The following is a 7,562-nucleotide window of genomic DNA, read 5'->3' as shown; positions in this document are numbered from 1 at the left end:
GCCCTGCCTCATTGCACAAAGGTAATACAGATCTAGTTTTTAATGTTTCTATCCTGCAGATAGCATCACATACTGCAGTGCATGTTAGATTTTTATGAGGCTGGATCTGCAGGCCTGTGCCCTCTTAGTAACTTTCTGTTTGCTGCGAGTCTGAGAGCCTTTAATGACCTCCTTGAGGGAATTTTTTACATTTCTATAATCACGAACAGGTTCAAAGCTGCTGTTTGAAGTGTGCTCAGTGCTCCGTTTTTTTCATGATTTGTTAAAAACATATGATGTAATGTGTGAAGCTCAGGCTTGTTTGTGGGAGGGAGAGTAGTTACAAGTCTAAAAGCTTAATTAGAGCCTTATTTCTTCACTCCATAAATAGCATTTGTACATAATATAATCAACCATCTATTCCATTAGTTTAGAGGATGAAAGTTTTGTCCTCAAAAGGCAATGACTAGGTTTTTAATATGAAATAGGATCTTTAATTTGTTCACGTCAAAGTGGGTGGTAAAGAGGCACACTCCTCCAGAACAAAAAGCCAAACATTTGGGGGGAGGAACTAATGATAATGAAAAAAAAGCAAGACTGCATTCCTCTTTTGACTTGTGGGTTAAAAACCGTTGGTGCACTTTATGAGGTATTTTTTGGGTCAGCAAATGGGTCACATCGCTTCCTTGTTTGTTTAAATCTGAAAGTCCCACACCCACAGCACAAAAATTAAAGGAAAACTTCATGTGTAAAGTCGTAATGAAACCTTTGCTGGATGGAGTTTGATGGCCTTTCTATCAGACACGTTGACAGGTGGGCACTAGCAGCCACATTCCTGGCATACTTGAGATATCAGCTGCTGTCCAGAGTCTTGAAGGATGCAGTTACCTTCTCACTTACCAGTCATAGTTACGGTGTTGACAGCTACCAGGAGACATTGACTGCAGCACTGTATCGTGAACATGTAGAGGAAAGTGCATAATGTGTGTCGTTGGCTGAGCATCACTCATCGGCTGCTCAGCTTTTTGAAAGGTATAATTCACAGCTGTCATAGTGTTGTGGCAGTTTGATGTAGCTGACACACTGTGAAAAACGGTTTAAACACCATCTCACCACTGTCTATTTGTATTGCTGTATGAGTCCTAATGTTACATAGTATGTAATAATATTTACTCTGAACTTGCTTTTGTTGTTGTAGTAAACAGGACTGCAAGGTTTAAAAGGGTATTTTGCATCCTTTGCAGCTGCTGTCCTATTTACATACTTGGTCATTGCATCCTTTTGTCAAGTTGAATTCAGTGATCCAAACTACTGAGTACAGGAGGATGCAGAACGCTTAGTTTTCTCATGGGGCAGTTGTCGGTTTGAGTTCTGTCCTTACTGTTTGCATGCTGGGATTCAGTGTAACTGAATTAAAGTGCTCCAAAAAAAAAAAAACACTGATGGTCATTTGACCAATTTTGACTTTGAGTTGTGACTGTTGACCTTTTAAATCACCATGAATACAAAAACAGATGCTGAGAAAAGCTTATAATTCACTGCTGGGCTCATTTTGACATACTGTTGTCTCACACAGAGACTTCTGGTGCTAGAATGGATTACCTGAACATTTCAGTCTTGTGCAGTTTTTGTTTTAGCTCCAAACAGATAATCTGGATGTACCCAAACTAATTAGTACACTGTTGTCAATGCAATTTTCCTTCAGTAATTAACCTTAATGATTTCAGGCATTCATGTGCAGAATTACATGCCCAAAAAAACACAATTAAATTAATTACACCACATTGTCCAACAAATTGTAGGGCTTCCAATAAATCTTTAATAGGATTCAAAAGTAAAGCTGCCATTATGAACTAAAACTGTCACTGGTGTCATAACTGCAAGACATGTCCAAATATACCTGCAGTATTAAAAGGTGGTAGCAACAAAATTTATGCTGAACTGATGCATATGTCCTCCAGTGGTCCTGACTGATGTTTGAGAGGCCATTTGTTTCAGTTGCATTACAATCATTGCTTCTAGCAGCATCAATAAGCCTTGAGAGAAAACTTACAATCTTTTACTGCAACTTAGGAGACTCTTTAGCAATATGATGAGTTACACTTTGCACATCCTTTGGTTCAGCTTGGAATGCATTTCCAAAAAAACCTTGAATTTCTTGGAACGATAAGTAGAAATGAGTCGGTATAGTGGGTCTATAAGGTTGTGTTGCTTACTCACCGATTACAGCACAAGTTGTCATTAAAAATGAGAATCCTAAAAGAGAGGGACAGGAATACATAGCAGGCAAGAGCTGGATGCATTCCAGTGAGGTCAGACTTTAAGAGCCAGGTTGTTGACCCCAGACTAACCCAAGCGTTTCCCTCCAGGGAAGGGTGATAAAGAGACATGAAGGCCCTGGGTGGGAACGGGTCACTTTGTCCTTGTTGTATAGAGACTCTGTAGAACACCTGGGTTCTTCTCAGGCTTAAATCATAACTCTAGTGTCAAATGAGGTTTGACTTCAATTCCACAGAGTAAAAAGGAATTACTGTATATGAGTGAACCAATACTGATACTGATATTTAAGCCGATACTATTTTTCATTTAGATTGATAAATGCATTTTTCTAATGTAACACTAAAGTTATGGGTTTGTTCACAATTTGTACAACCACAAATGCAAAATACACATTTTAACTCTTATCAGAATGAATGCTTTCTGTCTCTTTTATTGATTTCTCACTTTTCCACGTGAGAAATATTGTAGATATGAAGCAGTTTGCCTGCCCAAGAAGAGGTTGTTTTTCAGGAGCGAGCAGGTTAATAAGTATTCTCCAGGGCCTCCTCCCTGAGCCATGTGAAAAGGGAGGGCTTGGCATTTCTTGTTTTTGAACAGAGTTCTGAGTTCCTAAAAGTTTGCACAAAAGCCCCGTTGCCTAGCTGCGAGTGAGAAGCCTCACTGCGACTGCCAGGCCTGCTTTGTGTGCGTCGGTCTCTGACTGAACAGGATCTTCTGCAGAATCTACTGGAATGCAGACAGGGAGAGAATTCCCCCTTTTACTTAATCGTATTCAGTTTTCAGCTGGCAGGAGGGAGTCATTCAAATGTTACCATAGATGCATTACCACCCTTTCAGTTTAAGTGAATTGACCTCTGAGAGTGCAGGGACAGAGGCCAGTGTGGTTTTTCATGCATTCTTTGGCATTCCACTGTTTGTGTGGTCTAATTTACAATTTTTGGTAATGTTTCAAGGAAACTTTTCAGTTGATCTCTACAACTCATCCTACTAACTGCATGAATGCTGTAGCTGCAGTTGTTTTGTCCACTCTCTTCTGACATTTTTACAGGTTTTTCACCTTGAGTTAAGAAACGAGTGAACAGTTTTTTTTCGTTGTTTTTTTCCCCCCTCCATGTCACATTTTGAGTACAGTTAAAAACGTATTTGAGCACCGCTACAAATCTCGGCCCAGGCTCATGTCAAAAGTTAGAGGATGGGTTGGGATCTTGACAAACTATACTTCTTTTGAAATTCTATCTTTGGAAACCTTTAGAAAGTGTTATTACCACACAGCAGTGATTTTGAAACAGGACCGCTTCCAACACAGATCTGCAAATGTTTTTTTCTTTCCCCATTTTTTCCATTTTAACTGTCCATTGAGCCAGTCAGTGAACTCTCTATTGAAAAAAACAGCTCTGATACTAACAAATGTTGTCTACAATTCATACTTTTTTCTAGGAAATCCCTGGAGAGAGCTTTCAAAACGAATATCTGTATACAAAAATTTCAGGAACAGTAGCTATTTAATTTCTGGTGCGCAAAATTGATCACAATTTTTTGTAAGTGGTGTGATAGCTCGTCCATTTTTAAACTGAAATTGTGTCCAGTGGAATGATTTGGCTGAGGAAACCGTATTGCACAGCCATGTTTTATGGTTGAGTGGAGATGAAGGGCCAATGTCTTGGAAATAATCCATTTCTCTCTCTGGATTTAGCCACGCAGGCCTGCGGCGCTGTGAATCAGTGCTGTGGATGTCATCTGTACCATGTTATCACATTCTCTACTGTGTTTCCAGTAATGAAAAACACAGTCATTAGAAGCACTGTCATCACAGATTAGACTCCAGGGATCAGATGGGACATGCCTCTTCCTCTGCAGAGTGAAGCTGTGCAATCAGTGATGAGTTGAAATGCTGTTTTCGCTGTCTCTCACATCCTGTCTTTGACTCAGGTTACCAGCTTGTATGTACGGCTTTGTAAGTCCTTGTAAAAGAAATGATTACAAAGTGCAAATCTCTTTCTCTGTTTCCTTAGTTGATCAGTTAAGGAGGAGTAAACAGAAACTAAAGAACAAATGTTGTGATCATTTTGTGATTTTTAACTATGTGGTTATGACTTTGTGTAAAAGAGAGACAAAATCCTGACACCACAATCAGTGGTTTACTGTCCAAAAGTTATGATAGTATTAGAATTTGACCCTTTGCAGTTGTAACAAAGTTAAACAACAACTATTTTGTTATCATTCACCAACCAAAGCTCCCATGAAAGGATTCCAGTGTGCATGTCATTCATAACCTTGTTTCTCATTTATATTTGATAGCCACTAGATATCTCTCCAAATGTTTTAGCTGTTCTGACCATGTAGGCTATTTGACCTGCATGTTCTGATGAGCATCATCAGTTGACTGTATTGTTGTCTACTTATTGTGTGAATATGTTTGGCTAATGTGAGTTTTGACAGCCCTGCCAGCAGCAGAGCATTCTTGCTTTTGATTGTTTCCAAGGCTACATCCACACTAATATGCTTTCATTTTAAAACGGCACTGAAAAATCTAATATGATCTCTGTCCAAAGGCAACAGCAGCATTTCAGAAATTATCTCAATGCATACTAACACACCTGAAACACATGTCACTTGTCCATTCAGATGCATCAAACAGCAAGTTGGTTACTTAGTTGTAGAAAATACTACGATGGGAAAACAGCAAGGAAATTTTCGTAACTCTACACCAGCTACTAGCATAGCCAACAAGGTAAGCAATGCCTATAATGAGGTTCTCCGCGGTAGTTTAACAGTTCAAGGCTGATGTCTGTTTAATTTTTAGGGTCACTTAATAGGGGAGCGATGTACACATAGATCAGCATAGACCCAATCAGAGAGCAAACATGGGTGACTGTGTGATAGTTTCTAAAAGTCCCCATTTCTGTCTTTCCAAAATGCAATCCCAGACTTCATAAACTAAAACAGGGTCAATGATGTTTGCAAAAGTCTCCATTTTAGTACAAAAGTCTCCATTTGAATGCTCCTAAAATGCTTCAGTAGTGTGGAAGTTAATTGTAAATGTAAATTGTAAAAAAAATATTCAGTAAAAATCTGGCAGTCAAAGGTGCAAGAAAAAGTATGTTGAAAAAATATTTGACTGTGATGTTCAAAAACTGGGGAAAAAATTGAGATTTACAGCATTTTTTTTGTAAAATAATGATATTGTTAGCTGATTTAAATACATTAAAACAGTTTAATTCTGTGGTCACGCATTGTGAAAGAACAATTTGTGAAAGTGCAGATTTTTGATGTGGGTGTGTAGTTGTTTTCACGCAACATATAAATTAATACTTGTTTTCTCTGAGTTTTGTAGATAGTATCTGTCATTTAACAAAACTGGAAAATTTTTCGAATTTACTATTCAAAAAAATATTTTACCATTTTTCAATATTTTATGTACATAATTTTTCTTTCAAATAACTGTATATCTGTAAAATGATATTTTTTGATGATTTAAATACAGTGAAGAAAATTGTATAATTTTATGATTGAATATTTTAACTAGCAAAACAGAAAGGAAAAATAGTAAAACAGCAGTTAATTGTTTAAAAACAAACAAACAAACAAAAAACATCTGTGACAGTGTTGCAAAAAATTAAGCATTTTAGTACTAAGATGTATTGGTGTGGGTGAAGCCCAAATGACTCAGGGTTACCAACTTTTTTCAGGACAGGCATTTTGGTATTTTGTGAAATTGGGAGCCACTGGTTTAAAAATTGTCATGCAGTCCCACTGTGGTTCACAGAGGGGAGCAGAGTGCTTTCTTCTCTCAGGCCTGTTGTTTCTCCTTGAATAAAGGCCACTGAAGGTGCTCCACTGCTCCTCATCCTGTGCAAGTGTCCCCAGCTGGTTCCAGGTGAAGCCTGTCTCTTTGGTGTCTGCTTGTAGGTTCCTGCACCAGGTGTTTCTATGCTGGCCTCTCCTCTGGTTCCCTTGGGGTTTCCATGTGAGGGCCTGTCTGGTGCCGCTTGATGACAGTTTATGGAGCGTATGCCCAATACCGCCTTAATTTCGTGTTCAGCAGATTGTAGGTGGGTCTTTTGCCAGAGATCGGTGTTGCTGCTCTTGTCTGACCAGCTGATGTGGAGGAATCTTCTAAGGCAGTGGTTTATGAAGGCATAAAGGCGTTCACCTTTCTAGGGAGCATCTGCAGAGGCACATGTAGGAATCCCTTAATAGTAATGATTTAACAGTAATCCAGTTACATAAGGATAATTATTGTGTGAACTATGAAATGTGTGAATCTTGACTGTAGATGGAGAGAGAGAGAGAGGAAGCCTGCTGTGAGCGATGATGAAAAAGCCTCATGGTAAAGAAATTGAAAGCAGTGCATCTGTGCAGCTACTTGTCTCCTCTGTTCTAATGAGGAGTACCACCCCATCAGAACACCACATTAATACATTAATGCACATGTAAAATTGTGGGAAATTTAAAAAAAAACCAGAAGTGTGAAGGAATTTTAGTCGATAGAATTTTTTTTTAAACACCAAATACTGAAAAATAATCTTTACAAAGTGATCTAAAATCCCTTAAAAACTGAATCACAAAATTCCCATGACATCCATTGTGATACAGCATGTTTACAAAATGAAACATTAAAAAGTCCAAGGGAGTTTCTGCTCTTTTTATAGTTACTGTGTTGACAGTCTTTGATAAGACATGTTAAAGCCTCATCAAGTGTGTTAGATGTTTAGCTGTCAGATAGAGCTGGTTGTTCTGTTGTGTATTCAGCTCTTCAAAGAGCTGAGACGCTCTGTGGAAATCCTAACCTCAAACTCAACAATTTAGGAGTGACTCCGTCTTCTGTGTGCACTCTGCCCCGCTGTAGAGTCATGTTTTGCTTGTGTGGAGCTTCGTGAGCTTGGATTATCCTGGTTGCAGCTCTGATTAAGCAGCTAATAAACACCTCATGGGTCACAAAATATAGTTTTCCATCAGAATACAGAGTTTACAATGGAATAAAATCCTGTAATACTCGTATAATTGAGAGCACAGCACAAATAACATGTAATAGAGGCGCTTTTAATCACAAAGTCCTCGTGTCAGGACATGCTTAGAGCATCTGTTTTCACTCATATCATTACCTGCCTACTGTGTAACGCTGGATTGATAACTGGCAATAGAAATGATGTGAGGGAAGCTCACTTATTCAGACTGAAACTATTTACAACACTCCATAGTTGACAGACTTCTCTATCTTCTTGTTAAAACTGCCATCTGCCAGTGTATATAGATAAACATATTGAGACTTAATCAGAGGCAGCAGTGATGGAAAAAATACC

The sequence above is a fragment of the Stegastes partitus genome, unplaced genomic scaffold (assembly GCF_000690725.1).
Source record: "Stegastes partitus isolate 25-593 unplaced genomic scaffold, Stegastes_partitus-1.0.2 Scaffold492, whole genome shotgun sequence".
NCBI lineage: Eukaryota > Metazoa > Chordata > Actinopteri > Pomacentridae > Stegastes > Stegastes partitus.
This window is presented reverse-complemented; position numbering follows the sequence as displayed.